General features: G+C 40.8%; 1 protein-coding gene across 2 annotated transcripts in view; it reads left to right on the top strand.

Moving 5' to 3' along the window:
- The first annotated feature begins 15,478 nt into the window (after positions 1-15,478).
- LRFN5 (leucine rich repeat and fibronectin type III domain containing 5) overlaps positions 15,479-19,014 on the top strand; it is a 230,193-nt gene continuing 226,657 nt past the window's right edge. For both annotated transcript variants that reach the window (XM_066605734.1, XM_066605733.1), the window contains exon 1: positions 15,479-15,905. The gene's annotated coding sequence lies outside the window, so the exon portion shown is untranslated. The remainder of the gene's footprint in view (positions 15,906-19,014) is intronic.

The raw sequence follows: 19,014 nt of genomic DNA, 5'->3' as shown, positions 1-19,014 counted from the left end.
TCGAAAAACGCTGCTCTCTCGCAATGCCTGCATAGGGATAGTGTTTCATATGGAGCCCATAGAAGGGCTCCGTACATACACAGAGGAATAGAGCATGCTGCTATTTAATTCTCTTGTGCGTGGGTATGCTGTGTCTACACGCTGGTGTGCATGGAAAAATGAAAGTCCGTTGACTTTTATTGCCCCCATTCACTGCGTATCATGCGTGTGTGCAACGCACACGTAATACGCGGTGAAAAAACACCCGTGGACACAAGCCCTTACTGAGGTTATTGAGAAGAGAAGGCAAATGGAGTGGAGTCATACAGGACACATGCCTGCAAGAACAGACCATGCAGGACTTGTTTGCAGTCTGTAAGGCCTCCAACATACTAGTGTTTATTTTTTTCCAAGTGTGTTTTATTAAATATTTGAATACATTTTAAAAACATATGATTGAAGAGCAAAAAATCTGAATCATGCATTATGACATATCAAAACAGTAGTATAAGAAAGCCATAGCAAAGACAATATTGATGCATTCTAGTCTGGGAGAATAACAAACACAGACAATGACAAGACATAGACAAAAAGGGAAAGGAGATATCCGCATATAGTGATACAGCAGCAAATAAGCTAAATTTATGCATTTTAAAAACCAAGAAGGAAATAACTAGTCACCTCTAGAGATGAGCGAGCACCCAAATGCTCGAGTCCACGTTATTCGAGTCGAGCTTTTCTTAAAATTCGAGAGCTGTACTCGAGTAATGAACCCCATTGATTACAATGGGAGACTTGAGCATTTTTGTATGTGGGACGCCGGGAGCCAAGCTTTTTTTTTCTTTTCTTTTCCTATGTTCCTCTCTTTCTCTCTCTCTCTCTCTCTCTCTCTCTCTTTCTCTCTCTCTTTCTCTTTTTTAGAGATGAGCGAACCTACTCAGCCACGCCCCTTTTTCGCCCGAGCGCCGCGATTTTCGAGTACTTCCGTACTCAGGTGAAAAGATTCGGGGGGCGCCGTGGGTGAGTGGGGGGTTGCAGCGGGGAGTGGGTGGGAGAGGGAGGGAGAGAGGGCTCCCCCCTGTTCCCTGCTGCTACCCCACGCTCCGCCACGCCCCCCCCCCTGAATCTTTTCACCCGAGTACGGAAGTACTTGAAAATCGCGGTGCTCGATCGAGTAATTACTCGAAACGAGTATATTCGCTCATCTCTACTCTTTCTCTCTCTCTCTCTCTCCTGCCTGCCATACAAAAAATGTGCCAATGACGCGCGGGAAGGGGCCAAAACAGTAAAGTTCGAGTAACGAGCATCAAGCTTGGCAGAATATGTTTGCTCAACTCTAGTCACCTCTGATAATTCAGTGCGTTTCCCACTGGGCCCAGATATTTAAAAATACATTGATGTTATTAGTCATCAAAGCTGTAAAGTATTCTATACGTAGTACTACTTTATCCTATCATAAACCTCCATGTATGTATGTAGGAGCTAGAGTTCGTCTCCATTTAAAGACTATGAGACATTTTGCTGCAGTCAGCATACGTATTAAAAGTTTTTATGTGGAAGGACATTGAGGAAATAAAGCGCTGCAGAATAAGTTGGCGCTATACAAATAAAGATTATTATTATTATTAGATAATCTAGAGTATTTAAGGAGACCCTTAAATTAAATATGTCATATATAAGCATCTGGACCGTTAATCAAAAAGGTACAATTTAGGGACACTCTCAGTATAAATGGGTCAAAGCCCCACACCATCAGCAAACAATAGGTATGCTGAGTTAAAGGACCAATTTACATGGGACAACTGGTTGGGTGCTTTTACACAATAACAAGCTTTGTTAGTGGATGAAGGTGGAGCGGGCCAGGGATCATTCCAGCCTGCCAGCCTCTACTGATAGTAAGAAGGCAGTCGTTCATAAGTGACAGGCTGATCCCTCACTCAGTTTACCTTATGTAGAAACTGAACAATTAAAGAGAAGCAGATGAGCTTCTTGTTAATCATTCAGTCGGGACATGCATTTATTATTGGCCCATGTAAAAGGGCCCTTAGTTTATGGAGTAAAACCGGAGTGTGGTACCAAAATGTTAATATCTTACATTGATTTTCTTTATATTGAATGCAAGAGGAAGACTTTGAGGCCCTATTCCATATCTTTCTCAGGTGTCAAAGCATAACCCAGCAAGGATTCCCATTTGTCCATATAATTAAACGTCCCTGAAAGGGATCTAGAAAGACTTGATATATTGCAGAAATCAAACCCTTAGTATTCATTTGCATTTTACATAACTTCTCAGATGGTGTAGGCACAGAAATCCGAGTAGACCTAAGCAATTTATTCATATAATCTTAAGTAAATCATATGGTAAAATATCCATAGTTCTATAATCATCTATATCAGAAGGGGGGAATAAGCCTTGTTCCAATCACAGTTTAGTCATATCAAGAAGGAGATTATTAGGTAGTAAAGGGAGCCACGAAGGGCTCAGTCAGACGAGCGTTTTTTGTTTTTTTTTGTACCTATGTGTGCAAAAAAAGCACTCCACTAGAAATGAGCGAGCACGCTGGTTTAAGGCTGATTCTCGAACTAGCATCGGTCTTTTAGAGTAACTGATTACTCCTCTGAGCACCATGCGGGGGTCAGCGGGGAGCAGGGAGAGAAAGATCTCTTCCCCCACTCCCCCCCCCACCGCCCCGCGCATGGTATTCAGACGAGTAATCAATTACTCGAAAAGACCGATGCTCGCTAAAGCATCAGCCTTAAACAAGCATGCTTGCTCATCTCTACACTCCACACATTAGCAAAATGTGCGTGACCATGGCTCCGTGCCCATTGCTTTCAATGTTAGCATGCTACAGCCGCTGGCTGCATTGAAAGCAACGAGATGCAGGCAGCCCCCGAAGTGATTTTCGGGTAAGGGTTTGAAAAAGGAGCCCTACCCTGAAAATTATCCCTAGCTTATGTAAAAAACAAAAACATATATATACTCACCTCTCCGCCAATGTCAGGGCTCTGGCGCATCTTGTCTGTGCAATCCTGGCAGTGTTCTGAAGTTTTTTCAACAGGTGGGGATTTAAAAATCCCCGCCTCCTGAAAGGGCTGTGTCTGATTGGTTGAGCACTCAGCCAATCACAGCCAGTGCTCAGCCATTCATTGAATCCACGACAGCGCCAGAGAGGTGAGTATATATATTTTTTGTTTTGCAAATTGAGAAGCTGGAGCATTTGCGTCATGATGTTCTCTATAGGTCTCTTTCACACGGGCTACAAAATCTTGCTACAAAACACATGTATGTGAAGCTCATGGTTTCCAATGGGTTCATTGAGGCTACAATAACATCTCTCATGTGAAAGAACCCATTGGAAAACATGGGCTTCACATACATGCGTTTTGTAGTGCTGCTTTTGTAGCCCGTGTGAAAGGCCTAAAGTTCATACTTCTGAAGCTGACTGATGACATATCAGGGCTGTGATGTGGGGCCTTTAGGATGCAAAAGTAACTAGTTGGACAGCACATACTGAGGACTGTTTTAATTGGCCATAAGGTTTATTGAAATAGTCCAGATGTTCACACTAAGCACACAATTGCAACAATTCAAGCTTAATGCGCTTTGTCAAGCTGCATAAAAGGATACATACATAAACATAAATCATAATATCTTTAATTTTATCATTATTCTAACCATATGATGGCTTGTTTTTTGCAGGACTAGCTGTATTTTTTAATGGTACCATTTAATGAATTGTCGATGGGATGTGGGAAGTGCTCCCTCCCTGCTGACTGGTTAGACGTGCGGTCAGCTTTGACCACAGCATCTAACCCGTTAACTGCCGCGATAAGAGATAACGGATCATAGGAGTTACCAGTGGCTGTCAGCTATCATAAACAGGGGTACGCAGTGGACTCGGCTCCCAAGTCTGCTGCACACACCCTTCACGACCGCAGGGTGTTTATAGTCGTTCAGTGGTTCTGAAGTGGTTGTGATGGAATTTCCTGCGTAAGTCAGCCATCTTTTTCATAAATGACAATCTGACGTATCCTCAAAAATGTAGCCATTAATTCTTTATTCATCGGCTTAATTAATCCTATTATAGAAAATCATCTCAAGGACTGAGCTACAAAATTTGCTTCACAAAAAAAAAAATCACTGAATATATTTGAAGTATAGACCTATCAATGCATACTGTTAATTTAGAAACAAATTTTTCCAATATTAAGTTCATATGAATGGTTTGGAGAAGTACACATCCTTCATTATGTCTGATGGTGATGACCTCATTTGTGCTACATAATACGGTTAATGTGACCCATGTTGCTGTACAGTTCTAGCTGACACCAATTCACTAAGCTAATCACATTGCTGACTCTTGCTTTTCTCAGGGCATGAGTTAATAGGAGACATCAGTTATGATAAAACACTATACTTTGCAGCAATCTTCAGTGAAACCTCTTCCCCAGGAGACTTTCGTCACTGCATAAACATAGAGAAATGAAATATGCAGCAAATAACTGTAATTGTATTTATACAGAGATGACCCAATGCCATACAGGAAAGATATTCATTTATATAGTCCCTGCCCCACTGGAGATTATAACCTAATCCAGATGCTTCACACACGTTGTATTATATGGTAGGGGCCTATGACTGGAATGAGTCTTGTGGGCTCAGCTCTATCATAATACCATATTAGCAAGATGATTAAAATGTGTAGCACTGTGCATGACCCCTATGAAGACTTTCATCAAAATCTACAACCAAAGGTTTGCCATTTAACTGCCTTGTTGGGAACCTCATTGGTACTACAAATACACATTTAATGACCACCACTGTCTGAAGACTTTATACATGCACAACACACAGACATATACCAAAGGTTTTATTTCTATGTGGGCACAATATACTATCTCAGGATGTACACACATAGCCATCAGAGTTTCTCTTTTATGTAGAGAACACTATCCACATAACTGTCTTAGCTCTATATGGCGACTAACAACATAGAGTTCTAGTTCTATGTAGGAAGCAGGAGTGTGACTATAGGTATTGCCCCCGGGCCCAGGAGCCTTAGGGGGCCCATAAGGCCTCTTTTCTCCATATACGGAGTCAGTACTATGAATAAAGCATTATAGTTGGGGGCCCTGTTACAGGTTTTGCATTGGGGCCCAGGAGCTTCAAGTTATGCCTCTGGTAAGAACCACTCCTATCAGACATGTGTATATTTGCCTCAGACATTGAAGTTTATTACCACAAAATTTCAAGAAGGTGTTCTTTGTAGTTTTTGCGAAAAACATTCTTGACTCTATACTGACAACCATTTAGTAGTATGACGAAATACACCTGAATATTCTTCATATCATGAATTGGATGATCTGCTTTCAGACAAACAATTTGTTCAGCTAAACAATAATTAATTAATGATTAATTAACAAATTAATTAATTAAAATTGACATTATTTTATGTGCAAAGTTTCCTAAAAATTGGGGATGGTCAGGTGTTAGCCCTTGGGTGATTTGCCTTGGAATGACCCAAAAGACTTGAAATGTAAACTAATAAGGTTCTTTGATCAATTCCTTCCTAGTTTGGTCATGTAGTAGTGCATAAAATTCATGGGGAAAACAAAGCAGGCCCTCCCCCATGGATATTATAGAAGCAAAAAGCTCTACCTCTATGGTATATATAGGAGTAAACACACCAGAGAACTAGTAGATAACAGGCTGACTGTCAGCTTAAAAGCAACTTCCTACTCTCTATTGGATTGCAAGTAAGGGGCTGAGTTAGAAAATTTAATGGCCAATGGACCCACGTGTTCTTGCACCGGGTGCCCTTATCTTTCTCTCTCTACCTTTGAGTATATACAGTATGGCTGTGAGAGCAGTAAATATGTATCCATTTTATGTCTTGTATCCATCTTATATGCTTCAGTATGTTATATCATATTTTTGTCATTTTGCAAACATATTGGAGAACCTTTAGACAAGAAAACCAGCCTAGCGGCCTTGGTGTTATCAGAGCCAGTTCTCCAAGACAAAGCAATATCATCTTGTGTACTTTTTTTATTTATTTATTTATTTTTAAAAGCTTATTACGCATGATAGAATATGTTCTGTTTACCTTTACCCTATAAATTGAGGTGCAGTGCAATTTAAGAATGACTTCCTTTCATATTCAAAGTGTGTGTGATTTGTAAGCTTCTTCGAACTTGAACAGTATGGCCACTTTCACATACGCGCTTTTTATTGTTATTACCATGCATTTTGAACACTGCGGTATATAACGCTCCCATTGATTTCAATAGGGCCCCACAGACATGCACTTGACTTTTGAACACTGTTTGCTCTACTTTACCCTGTTTAGCGCACCTCATCATCCATCACAATTATAGAGTCTGCTAAATCCAGCTGTCGAAGGCAGGAACCTGCGTCCGAAAACAAAAGTAAAATTGCAGCTTTTTGCCGGCCGCATCTGTGAAAGTGGCCTAACAGTTAATTTGGCCACCTGAAATCATACCAAGTAGCAAATATTTATGCAAGCACACCTTGAAAAATCAGAATGTTTCAATAAAGGGATATTCCCAAGATTGACTTTTATCGACTAAGGATAGGTGATAAAAATCTGATTGGTGGTGGTCTCACCGCTGTGACCCCCAGTGATCTCGAAAACAGGGCTCTTCTGTTCCCCTCTCCTCCTCACTGCATCTCCACCTCCACACAGATAGTTGATAAAAGTCAATATTTGGAATACCCCTTAAAGGAAGTGCTTTTTTCTGTAGTCAACGCTCTGATACTCCTCAAGGGATTTAATTAAAAATATATGAATATGTTCTCCACAAAAATCAGCAGACTTAGATGAAAATGTGAATAGTCATAATTGAACAGTCAGTCATGTGATCTTTACTTGACTTCATACTTTAGCGGATGCAGAGCCTGCAGGGCCTGTTTTGAGATCTGAGGTTGTGTGACTATATATATGCCTTATGTATAATAGAATATCCTTTAACGCAGAGGCGTACTCTAAATATACCTACTGTATATAAGAAAATGTAATTGCTCTAAGTAAAGTGAAACATTCAATAAAAAGTGATGATGTTTGTTGTATGAGAATTACGAGCAGCCTGCACTGCAGCGAGCTGAGTTCAATACCTGACAGCATTGTTTTATGCACTATGCGCAGAGTTTGACAGATAGGCCCAGAATCCCAGTAAAAGCCTGCATGGCCTATTATCAGCAAAGCATTGTGTACACAGCGACCATTTCACTCGAGCAGCTTCAAACAGATGGGCCCATACAATTCAATTAGGAGAAAAAGCAAGAAAATAAAATACGTTGTATATAAAAAAAAGCCACTAAAGCTGCACGGATTTGAGATTTAGAAAGGTAGGCTGTAGATATTGAGGTTTTTAGTGAATTACATCCACTTATCCACATCTACAGATGTAAAAATAGTTTTCATGAGTGGTGCATCACGATAACTCGATATGCTGCATTATAGTACATTGCAGGTAAGTTACCATAAAGATTTAAATTTCACGCTACTAATTGCTACATCTGTACCCCACAAAAAATTTGAATGGAACAGCTTTATACTATAAAGCTTTAGGCCTGTAAGTTGATAAATTCAGTTTTTACATTGTTAGTGGTCAACAAGCTCCACACAAACGGAAGAAGAGGTCACTACACACAAGGAGCCTCTGAGGGCCTTTTATAGGCCAAGGGTGGAACCACTTTTAGGGCCTCAGGTGACAAGACCGTTGATCTATTCACACCACAACTCTAATCATTGTATATCTGCCTGAGATGTAACTGCATGCCAGGTTTTGCAGCCAAACAACTCCTTGTTTGTTTGTTTTTTTACAAAGAGTGTATTAGATCATCAGTGTGATATCCTAATAGAGTTACATTAGTTAAAGGAGTTTTACAGGGACAGGTCACCAATAGATGATTGGCCAGGGTCCCAACTCTGCACCCCAATTGATAGGCCACTCACTGTCAATGACATTACGCACAAGGGTAATGATGTGGAAGTTGCTGCTCTGACCTTTGTGTAGTGGCCAGAGCTTGTAACTGCAGGTGCAGCTCTCAATAAAATCAATGGGAGCTGTGTCTGTAGATACAAGGGCCAGGCCCTATACAGGGATTGGACAAACAATTTTCCCAATGTGTGTAGCGGCGCCGACATGGGTGTCTAATCAGCTGATTCATCAGGGTCTCAAGCAGCGGACCCCAGTCAATCAACTATTGATGACCTATCCTAAGAGTCTAACTGATATAACTCTACTAGAGTATCACATTGGTGATCTAATATAAAGAGTTCTATCAGAGTGACAAATTTTCTTTAGGAAGCTAGTATGGTAAAGAATTGATTGGTTTCTTAAGGCCCTTTTGCACAACAATTATCACTCAAAATTCACTGAAAAGCCATCTTTTGAGTGATAATCATTGCATGTAAATGTGCCCATCTTTCACTTTTCTGCCAAACAATGATTTTATGTTCGCCATAAAATCCATCGTTCGGCAGAAGAGCTGATAGCAGGGACTACACACTGTGTTCTCCATAGGGAGCACTGATAACATTGTCGCAGCTGTTAGCCCCACAGCAGAACAAAGGGAATGTATTCAGAGAACAGACCACCTGCTGTTCTCTGAATATAACTCCCAGCGGCTCACACAAATTAATAAGCTACTAGTTGATATTAGTACTAGCGATGAGCAAGCACCAAAATGCTCGGGTGCTCGTTACTCGGGACGAAATTTTCACGATGCTCGAGGGTTCGTTTCAAGTAACGAACCCCATTGAAGTCAATGGGCGACCCGAGCATTTTTGTATATCGCCGATGCTCGCTAAGGTTTTCATTTGTGCCTTCAGCCAATCACAGCCAATGACAATGATGTCATTGAATGGCTGTGATTGGCTGACGGCGTGTGTTAGCTAATCACAGTAGCTTTCTGGAGGCGGGGATTTCAAGCCCTGCGTCCAGAAAGCAATGCTCTGCCAGGGACCAGGAGGGAGCGACATCCTGCAGCAGTGCCGCAGACCGCCGGGGGATGTGAGTAATGAATTTTATTCTTTGCTCCGCTGTATTCCCGGCGTATAAGGTGACAGTTGGGGGGTCGTCTTATACGCCCCGTCGCCTTATACGCCGGTATATACGGTATATATTTTTATTGTAACACATTTCTGGATGAATTGCAGGGAAGGGCTTATATATTTAAGCCCTTCCCGACAATTCATTCCGCGATCGCCGGCAGCCCATTGCTTTCAGTGGAACCTGCTGTATTGCCGGCTCCATTGAATTCAATGGGCAAACATCATTCTTCTCTGCCACAGCTGTTACAGCTGTGGCAGAGAAGAATGATTTGTCTTCTATATGTTCTCAATGGGGTCGGCGCTGCTGCCGCCGGCCCCATTGAGCGCATATAGAGAAGAGAACAGGAATCGCAGATCGCAGATAGGTGCGATCTGCGATTTCTATGGCCTAAGAAGGACCCTTGGGGTTCTTGAAGCCTAAAATCACTCCTAACGCTCTCCCTATAGCAGCTCTGGCATCAACAGCACTTTCCCTGAACTATGTCAGAATGCATCTGTGGCGAGCCGCCGGCGGGCAGATTTTAATACTCGGGTGACACCTAATCTCGCCAGCCACTCACTGCAGGGGGGTGGTATAGGGCTTGAACGTCGCAGGGGGAAGTTGTAATGCCTTCCCTGTCTTTCTATTGGCCAGAAAAGCGCGCAAATTTCTCAGGGAAGAAAATGAAAGTGACTCGAACATCGCGTGGTACTCGTCTCGAGTAACAAGCATCTCGAACACCCTAATATTCGAACGAGTATCAAGCTCGGACGAGTATGCCCGCTCATCTCTAATTAGTACCAAATAGTAGTTTATGCAAAATGATTGCTCAAAAGCCATCTTTGTGTGTAAAAGGGACTTTACACTACTAGTGTCATCGAGAGTATTCATTTATACAAACTTATATCTTACATATAAAAGGATCAAAATCCACTATGGATGTGCATACTTTCTTGTGTATCCCAAAGCTGTACATCAAATTTTAACTAGAACAAAAGTCTCTGTGGTATACAACCTAGGTACTCCAGCAGGGGCCTAGATAACGGCTTATGGGCTCTGGTGCAAATGTTTAGCTTGCTCACTTCCTTTTAATGGCTGTGGTCCACATGGAGCTTTCTTCTGTGTCTTAATGCTATGTGCATATGACATGTATTTCCCACAGAGAAAAACAATGCCTACTTTCCAACATGTGTCAACATTTCCATACGTGACTCATTGATAGAGCACTAGCAACTAGGAGTGTTGCTAGTATATTAAATGATCAGGAGCATAAAGCCCTGGACATATATCCACCCTCCTCTCAATAAGACAAAAAGTAATGAAAAGACCAAAAAAAAAAATATATATATATATAGAGAGAGAGAGAGCACTAAAAAATATACCTAGATAAATATAACCATATGATAAATACAAGCTCTCCACATTGATAGTGATCATTCGTGATGTTGTCTGGAGTGATCAACTTTGCCTTTTCTTCTCCATAAAATCCAGACCGTCTCCCCATCCTGCCACTACCCCAATGCCCCTCTCAGTACCCTCCATAACAATAGTGTCCCCTTTGTGCTTCTTGCATAACTAGTACCACACAAACAGTGCTCCCAGACAGTAATATTTCACCCATAGTGCCAACTACAATAAATAATTCCTCTTTTGTGCCATACTGTAATAGTGCCTCCTTTGTGCCCCCATGCAGTAATAATTAAAGCCTACATAGAAATAATCCTCCTCTGTATGCTTCTACAAGATAACACCAATGTTGTGCACCTGAGAAGTAATGATATTCCCTCTGTGGTCCACAACATAGTAGTGCCCCTATGTGTGCCCTCACAAAGTAATAATGCCCTCTATATCCTAAAAGTAATTGTTCCCACAAACAGTGTCCCTACAAGAAATAATGTCCCTCTGTGCCCCCTCAAAGTAATTGTGTACCCAAAAAGCCATATTGCCTCTCTAAGCCCCCACAAATCAACAGTGTCCCTTCATACAAATATTGTCCCTCTGTGTTCCTTCATAGTAATTTTCTTTACCACAAATCCAGAGTTCCCCCAGAAAGTGTTCTCCTCTGCTCCTTTCCAATATTATTCCACCAATAAACTCGTTCAGCCCTCTGTGCCCCTACAAATCCATAGTGCTCTCAGAAAGTGTCCCTCTGTGCCTCTTAAAAGTATTTTGTGCTTCTCAAAGTTCACAGTCTCCTGAACTTTAGCATCCAGACTTGCTTCCTTACATTACCTATGCAACATTGCTTAGTCTCTGCTGCATGACTGAGACACCGCGTTAAGCAAACAGAATAGCCCATGTCCACCCCAGCATCTCTGGCTCTATTCAGCTTATACTGCACATCAAGGGGAGGAATTAAGCTATGCTATACTCTCTGAGTACAGTCTGTCAGTCATGCAGCAGAGGCTGAGCAGTGCTGTATGAGTGATGTAGAGAAGCAAATATTTCCATCAAAGTTCAGGGGGCAGGGGGTCCATCTCTATGATGCTAGTTCTGCTACTGTAGCAAGTACAGCTTATGAATCACCCTAGCTTAGGGGCCTAGTCACAATTGCAATCACTACGACCCCTATAGTTATGCCACTATACTCCAGTGCACAATCCAGGGAGTACAATACATCTTTTAGGGTTACATGCATTATGCTCTTGCTGTGCTTTTAATAGATAGCACAAGGTATGATCATAGTTCAGAGAGTACTATAATATTTCTTTGATTAGAGGTACTTTACTTAGTAACAGTAAGAACTTTTGGGCTACGCAATAGCTAAAGAGGCATGTAATATATTAATGATTCCTGCCCATTTCTGGTCAATAGACTCAGCTTATTTTATGCAATATTCAATGTAACACTACACATAGTATGGAAAAGTCAAAAAAAATTATATAACAATCAAAACTTGGTCTAGTAACTTTTTAACATTGGACTATCCACTAACATCCACTATAGCCTGCGGCAAGAAGACTACAGCGATCAATCATAACAATAAAACCACCTGTCAAACATTGTGTCGGTCACCCTTGTGCCCCCAAAATACCTCTGACTCATTTGCTCTTCATCATCTCTGAAGATGTCCTGTGGCATTTGGTATTGGGATGTTAGGAGCAGTTCATTTAACTCTGGTAAATTGTGAGGTGGAACCTTCATGGATAAGATTTGTACTCCCCGAATGCCCCAGACACACTCTCCAGTTTTTCCTTCCAGCATGTATCAATGAAATGTAGTTGTGATGATAGGATTCCTACTTATGCATTAGCCCTGCCAGAACAAGTTGTTCATGTAACCTATTGAAACCTCTGAAGGCTTAGCAACTTGCATTCATTCGGACTGAAGCAATGTAGTGTGCTGAGCAAGGACTCAAGGCAAGATTCCCAATGGTCACCTTTTATATTTTGGCATTGGCCCATTATTATATGATCAAGTAAACAGTTAAAGTTTAGTCCAACCAGGTGTTCTATTCAGCAGTCCTAGTCAGTAGCCTCAAGTTTACTTGCAATTGGATTACATTCTGGAAGTTCACTGTGATATGTACAGTAAATTCTCAGCTGCTAGAAGACAACTTCTGTGAAGTATGTCAGATCATGAAAGCCATTAAATGGTCAAAAGGGATCAGCAAGGTCCAATGGGTAATTATTAAAATGACTGCATGTAAAGGCTTTCTGTATTAATAATCCTAGGTCTTGCAGAAGCAAAATAGATCAATACATAGTAGAAATGTAGCATAGCAAAATTGCAATAGCAGACAGTTTTCTATGTGTGCATTACATTAACAGTAAGGCTGCATAAGGATACACAAAAGAGGTTTTGCATTGGCAATCAAGAACTCACTGTGAATGATCAATGCAAATATTGGCCAATAATCCACTTAAGTAAAAACACACATGCTGTGTGGGCAGGAGTACAGAATGGAGATGGAGCTGCCTCAGACATAGTGCTCAAAACAGAAATATATTCAGCTTGTATAGTAATGATCTAATCTAGAAACACATAATCCTTCCACAAGCTCAGTCCAGGTTAATGGAGCAGACAATGGAAAATAATGATACTTAATCTCTGAACACTTTGCATAAAATATCAACATACTATGCAGCACCCAGATAAAAATAAGATAAATAACATGACACTAAAACACAAAATACACATTTGGCATTTAAATTCATTTCCCATACTATTATTCAGCAACATTTCCAACATTATCTACTCAGGAGCATATAATAATAACCCATATTATATTTAGTGATAATCCATAAATAATATCATAGCAAACCAGAGCTGAAGTTGTCATCAGATTCTTTAGAGGTTTAGCTCAGTAGATTTACATGAATATCTAAGGATAAACACATGAGATAGGATGACAAACTCAACTCTGCTGCATCAGGAAGAAATCACTATTACTTCATTTGTGCACAGTAGATGAAACATTCATTCAAAAGCTCACAAGAGAGTTAAAAATCTGCATTACCATCTCAATAAAACTTGGAAAAATCACAAATGCAAGTGAAGAGTTAATGCAAAGTGCGAAACAGCAGGTAATAAAGTTCACAGAAGTAAAATAAATAAAGTAGAGGGAAGTAAAGGCATCCACAATACAGAGTCTTCTGCAGTTAATGAATTTCCGCACAAGATAGACAGTAGAGTCTACTTACTCCAATCCAAGCAGCTCATACCACATTGTATAGCAGGAGGAGGGGTGCAAGGCAAAAGCCTGATCTCTATGCAGATAGCACATGGATGACTCCCTCGGGCAGAGCTAATGCACAGGTAGGGAGCCAATCATAAAAAGTAGCTTTCATTGGTGCATATAGGAAGGGAAAAAAGCAGGCAGGAGTAACACGACATAGAGGATTTTCCTATAGGACAAGCAGAGCTTATATATAATTGTCGGGTCTGTTAACCCTGATTGTGTTGCGCATGGACAGATGCTGCAGAGCTAAGTTGATCATTCTGCAATTTAGGATGAAATAAAAACCTGTTCCAGTATTCCAGGTTATAGGAAATAGCAAAATGACACATTTAGCTCTGCTACATCTCAACTTGCCTATTCACCGTATTTTAGATCGTATCATTGGTATTACTAAATTATCCACTTAAGACTCTTAAAGAGGCAAAAAAAAACCATCTGAAGCTGCTCCCCCAGTTTTCCTCCTGGGGACTGGAGACACGTTTGTGGCATTCAATCACTCTTAGGATTAACTCAGCGTGGAGGCTGTACAGGGGGAAGTACTAGGTGCAGCTGTGCAATCCTGCCTGCTGAGATCTGATCTGACTTTCCTATCTCAGCCACTTGATCGCTCTCACTGCAGAGACGTTGGCTCAGCTTGCAGAGGAGGCTTGCCTAATGCAGAGTGAAACGCTCCCTCAATGCGCAGGAATGGCTTTGTCACTGCTGGATGAGAGAGCCCCACAGAACTGTATCCTACACCAGAGGCTTCCGGAGCCTTGTTTGCAAGACTGACTTGCCCTGTGTACAGCATGTGTGAGCTATTTAACAGAGGCAGGGGTGGAGGGAGCCGCCTTTTGGAGAGGGTCTTCTTCAAATCATTCTCGACAAGTGGATCTGTGTCTTTGTCTAGTGTGATAGATCCTGGAAGAAAAGCAGTATCTAGTGTCTGATACTATATTCAGCCCGAAAATTCTCTACCCTCTCCCTCCCCAACTCGTACAAACGAGAGTGCAGCTGAATAAGCAGGCTGGAAGGAGGAGGAATCGAACCTGCTGTTGACCTTCAGCACCATGGACAGCGACCCAGATCAACACCTTGCATAGATCTATTTCAGCACCGTAAACAGCGACCCGCACCACCACCTTGTATAGATCTTTTTTAAGCACCATGGGGAGCGACCCAGATCACTACCTTGTATAGACCTTCTTCGGAACCTTGGCCAGCGATCGTGATCAGCTCATTGTATAGCTTGGCTTCAGCACCTTGGACAGTGATCCCACTCAGCTCATTGAATAGATCCATCTGACCAGCTTGTGCAGTGTTCTGGATCACCAAGGATCTACCACAGCACACCAAACAACGATTTGGATTGCCCCCACCCTTTTTTTTTGCACAAATCTGGATCAGAACCTCAGATCGGATTGGGGTCTGATTCAGCACCTCACAAAGCAACCTGGACCACTTCAAGTATCCAGCATGCGATCCTTTTGCTGCTAATTATAAGGAGCAGATAACAAGCCCTTGGATTACAACTGCAAAACACCTTGGTTCACCCAATGGCTGCTACTACCAGTGGGTGCTGTCCAGGTATGGGCATTATGTTGTTTGACAAGGATGCTTGCATTAAAGGACGGTTTTAAGGATTAACCTGGATCAGGTACATTGCAAGGTCAAAGCTCCAATCTTTTACTTGTTTACTGTCTACAACAGACACTGGTAAAAGTTGATTGTCTCTTTTGGATTTACTTCTGGAAGGAGATCCCTTGAAACCTTTCAAAACTGTTGTCGGGGCTTAATAGTGCATTATAATATGTTATCCAGAGCAAGTTGCTGGATTTGAGCAGGTTGCAGGATAAAGGTATCTTGTTATGTGTGAACAGGCTGCATACTATACACATGGTGGTGGTCTCAGCCTTCCTGTCTGTGTTGGGGATGTGTGTACCCACACAATCTCCTTGCTACTGCTCCAATTCCCACATATTTTCCTGCTGTCATCTATTTTAATGAAGAATTCTATTTGGATTACCTCTAGTGAAAATCAAGGATAGAATTCTAGAATGCCAATGCTGGGTAATGGCAAAGGGCACACAAGTTACCGGAAAACAATTTGCAAGCCTGTGAGATTCTCCCTGAGACACCCTGTTATCATTTTATCTGCAGGTAAAAAGTCTGACTGCAATCGTCTTTACTCCGGAGGCGACAGGTAAACACAAAGCTTAATCCTTCTATAAAATTGTGTTGTGATCTTGTGTCTTATGGCTCAGCTGCATTGCAGACTGCTTTACTTATTAATGCTTTTTCGCATTTGTTAGAGTGAGCTGAAATCCCCTGGGGTTCCTGTTGTATGATGTTCTAGCAGAATAATTTCTATTAAATGGAAAATAAATCTATACAGGGGCACTTAATCTATCCCTGAAATGGGAGATCAGTTACATAGCTTCCTGGACGTTAGCTGGAAACCAAGTGTCTCCATTCAACCTACACTCCTTCTCTGGGAAAAAAATGTTCATCTCCTGAAATATAAAAACAGATTTGTCCAAGCTAGACAGCCATAGAGAAAGGGGACATTGTCTTATGGCAGGATTTTGGTGGTACTGTGCTATATGCTACTACCGACCCACCATGACTTAACATAGGGTCTGCTCTAAATTATAGGATTTCTCCATAAACTAGCACTTATGGAGACTTTTAATGAAATGCATATGTGATTGTTCTAGTTATGTAACACAAGCAGATGGCTTGGTGTGGAAGTGGAGAAGGGGGGTCTGCCAAACATTTATCTATTACATAGTACTAGTGCAAGACTCTAAAATTGGGTTGGGGATCAGTTGATTGGAGTCATCAAATAATCCATTTTATGACTCTGAGATATGAAATGGAGGATCGGAGGTTTGATTATTTCAGTTTTTTTTCCTTTATGGAATAAAGTGAAGGCAATAATGCACTTGCCTTACAAGATGGTCTCATCAATGTTTCATGTTTATGGAGAAGAACAGGTTAATAATTCAGATGCATTATGCTTTATTTGTCTGGGTGTTTTACAGCAGTCACATATTTAATACAGACTCTTCAGTTACCTTGGCCTTGCATCGCTTAAGATTAGGCCAGGGTGAAAATGGGTGATGACCCATCTTTTTTTAAGCATCCATTGGGGGGGCTCTTTTATTTTATTTAGTAGTTAGTGCATTTCACATATTTCTATATGAAGGCATTTGTTGGCAGCTGAATAAGAATGGAATAAGGAGGTGCTATTATCAAGGCTGGCAGGCTGGGGGTGCCAGTGGGCCACTTTTAAGGTTCTCTTGAACCTCTTTGCTTTAACCTTGCATTTGCCTGTTTCGAATGGAACACACTGTGTTTGAGGAAAAAATATACTGTTCGATTTGTACCTGAATTGTTATAATGATTGTCTACTTAAATAAGATACCAGTATTTAACCTATTGTGTTGCTTTTTGATGAATGCTGTTTATGCCACCTTCACACTTTTTCTGATATGTTACATCTTAAGTCTTGTTCATGGTATGGTATATGCTTTCAATTAATAGAGTTTCCTAAGGGATTTAATAACTTACTTGGATTCTAAAGTAGATATAACTCCATATAGCAACTCTATATAGCAACTTATACTGTATATGGTAACACCCACTAGCAGTTGTCAGGATCTGGGTTGGACTGTTATACGTGACTCCAAGTAGAATGTCGATGACAAATGCATCCCAGTTTATTAATCATTACCATTTATTATGCCTATTGTCTACTTACTCTGTCTATGCCTTACGTCCCTTGCAAGAATATACAGACTTTTGGTGAAAGGTAGCATTCTTTGGATATTGTTCAGATCGTTTGGATGAGTGTAGAATGCATTTTACATTGAACAGAGCTGTTGATAAATATTCATAAGAACATAATGACTTCCTTATCTAACTGATTAGGCAAGAGCATAGGATATGTTCTTTCCATTCTCTGTACATACGCAATCTGGATCACTCACAGACACCAATTAGATGGAACAGTCTTTATAACATGTACAAAGATGCTGAATCTTCCCCCTATAAACTTCCTCTTCCACCCCCAATAATCTGGTCTCTTTTCCCACTGTGATCCCTGAGATTTGTTACAAAATGAGCTCACGCCATTTTGGGTGCCCTGTAGCTGCATTCAAAGCAGGGATTTACATGGAATCAGAGCAGTCTGACATTTTTTTTCAATCTCCGCCTCTGAAAGGATTCCTGTGCATGCTGTTTATTCCAATTGCAGAATTCTCATCACACATCTGCTGGGAGGGGGAGAAAGAAAGTAAGAAATTAAGAGAAATAGGGAAAAAAAAGACAGGACCTGGGAGAGAGCGTGTAATAGAATAGAAGACAGATGGAGATGGAGATAAGAGAGGCATGGAAAAGAAATGAGACTAGGGAGAAGGGAGTGAGAAGTAAAGAAGACGAAAAGAGAGAATAGAAGAAGATAGAGGGAGACAGGAGGGAAAAGAGAAAGGGGAGAACATAAGACAAGACTGGGGAAAGAAAGACCTCGATGGCATTTCCAAGTGAAGGTTTGCATATAAAAGTCATACATTTTGATGAAAGCCTTGCTTGTGCAAAAAATCTGTAACCTTTTAAAAATTACGCCTCTTGCGCCACTTTTAAGTAAAGGGGTGTGGCTTGTCAGGAAGGGGAGTGGCTATAATCAGACCAACAGATTTGTGTATAGTCTACAGCAGAAACTGTAATAAATTAAACCGGTTTATAGCTGGTGTGGATTTATTTTTAGGGACCTTATTTTTAGCTGGCTTGAGATGTGCCCAATATTTCAAGAGGTATGCGCATGCGGGAATCATATTAAGACCGGCACCTTCCCATAATGTCAAAGTTAATTACAGATAGATAGATAGATGTTCAGGTGTTAAAATCATCGACAAAAATATATTTTTTTTGGCAATGTAAGTTTATCAAACTTGAATGTGCATCCATTTTGAATTACATAGCTATTGTCAAAGCCCCTTTATATCCTAACATTATCCTATATAAGAGATCTAATGACCATTGTCTTCTCCTGTAAAAAAAAATAATCTGTCCCATTATGCCTACTAATGTCACTGTATTATATGTAAACATATGGACTTTGGAGCTTGCAACCAGCCATGCTATGTGATTAAAAATTAATTCCAATTAAAATGTTTTTTCAAACAAGATTCTTATCCCTAAACTTGAGCCTTGATATCAAAGAAAAGTACAGGAAAAGATGAATCCATACACACTATTTCTATGCAGTCCACCATACGATGATTATAGCTTCAAGGGTAGCAAATACTGTT

The sequence above is a fragment of the Eleutherodactylus coqui genome, chromosome 6 (assembly GCF_035609145.1).
Source record: "Eleutherodactylus coqui strain aEleCoq1 chromosome 6, aEleCoq1.hap1, whole genome shotgun sequence".
Classification (NCBI taxonomy): Eukaryota; Metazoa; Chordata; class Amphibia; order Anura; family Eleutherodactylidae; genus Eleutherodactylus; species Eleutherodactylus coqui.
The sequence above is the reverse complement of the archived record's forward strand: the minus strand, read 5'-3'. Positions and strand labels throughout refer to the sequence as shown.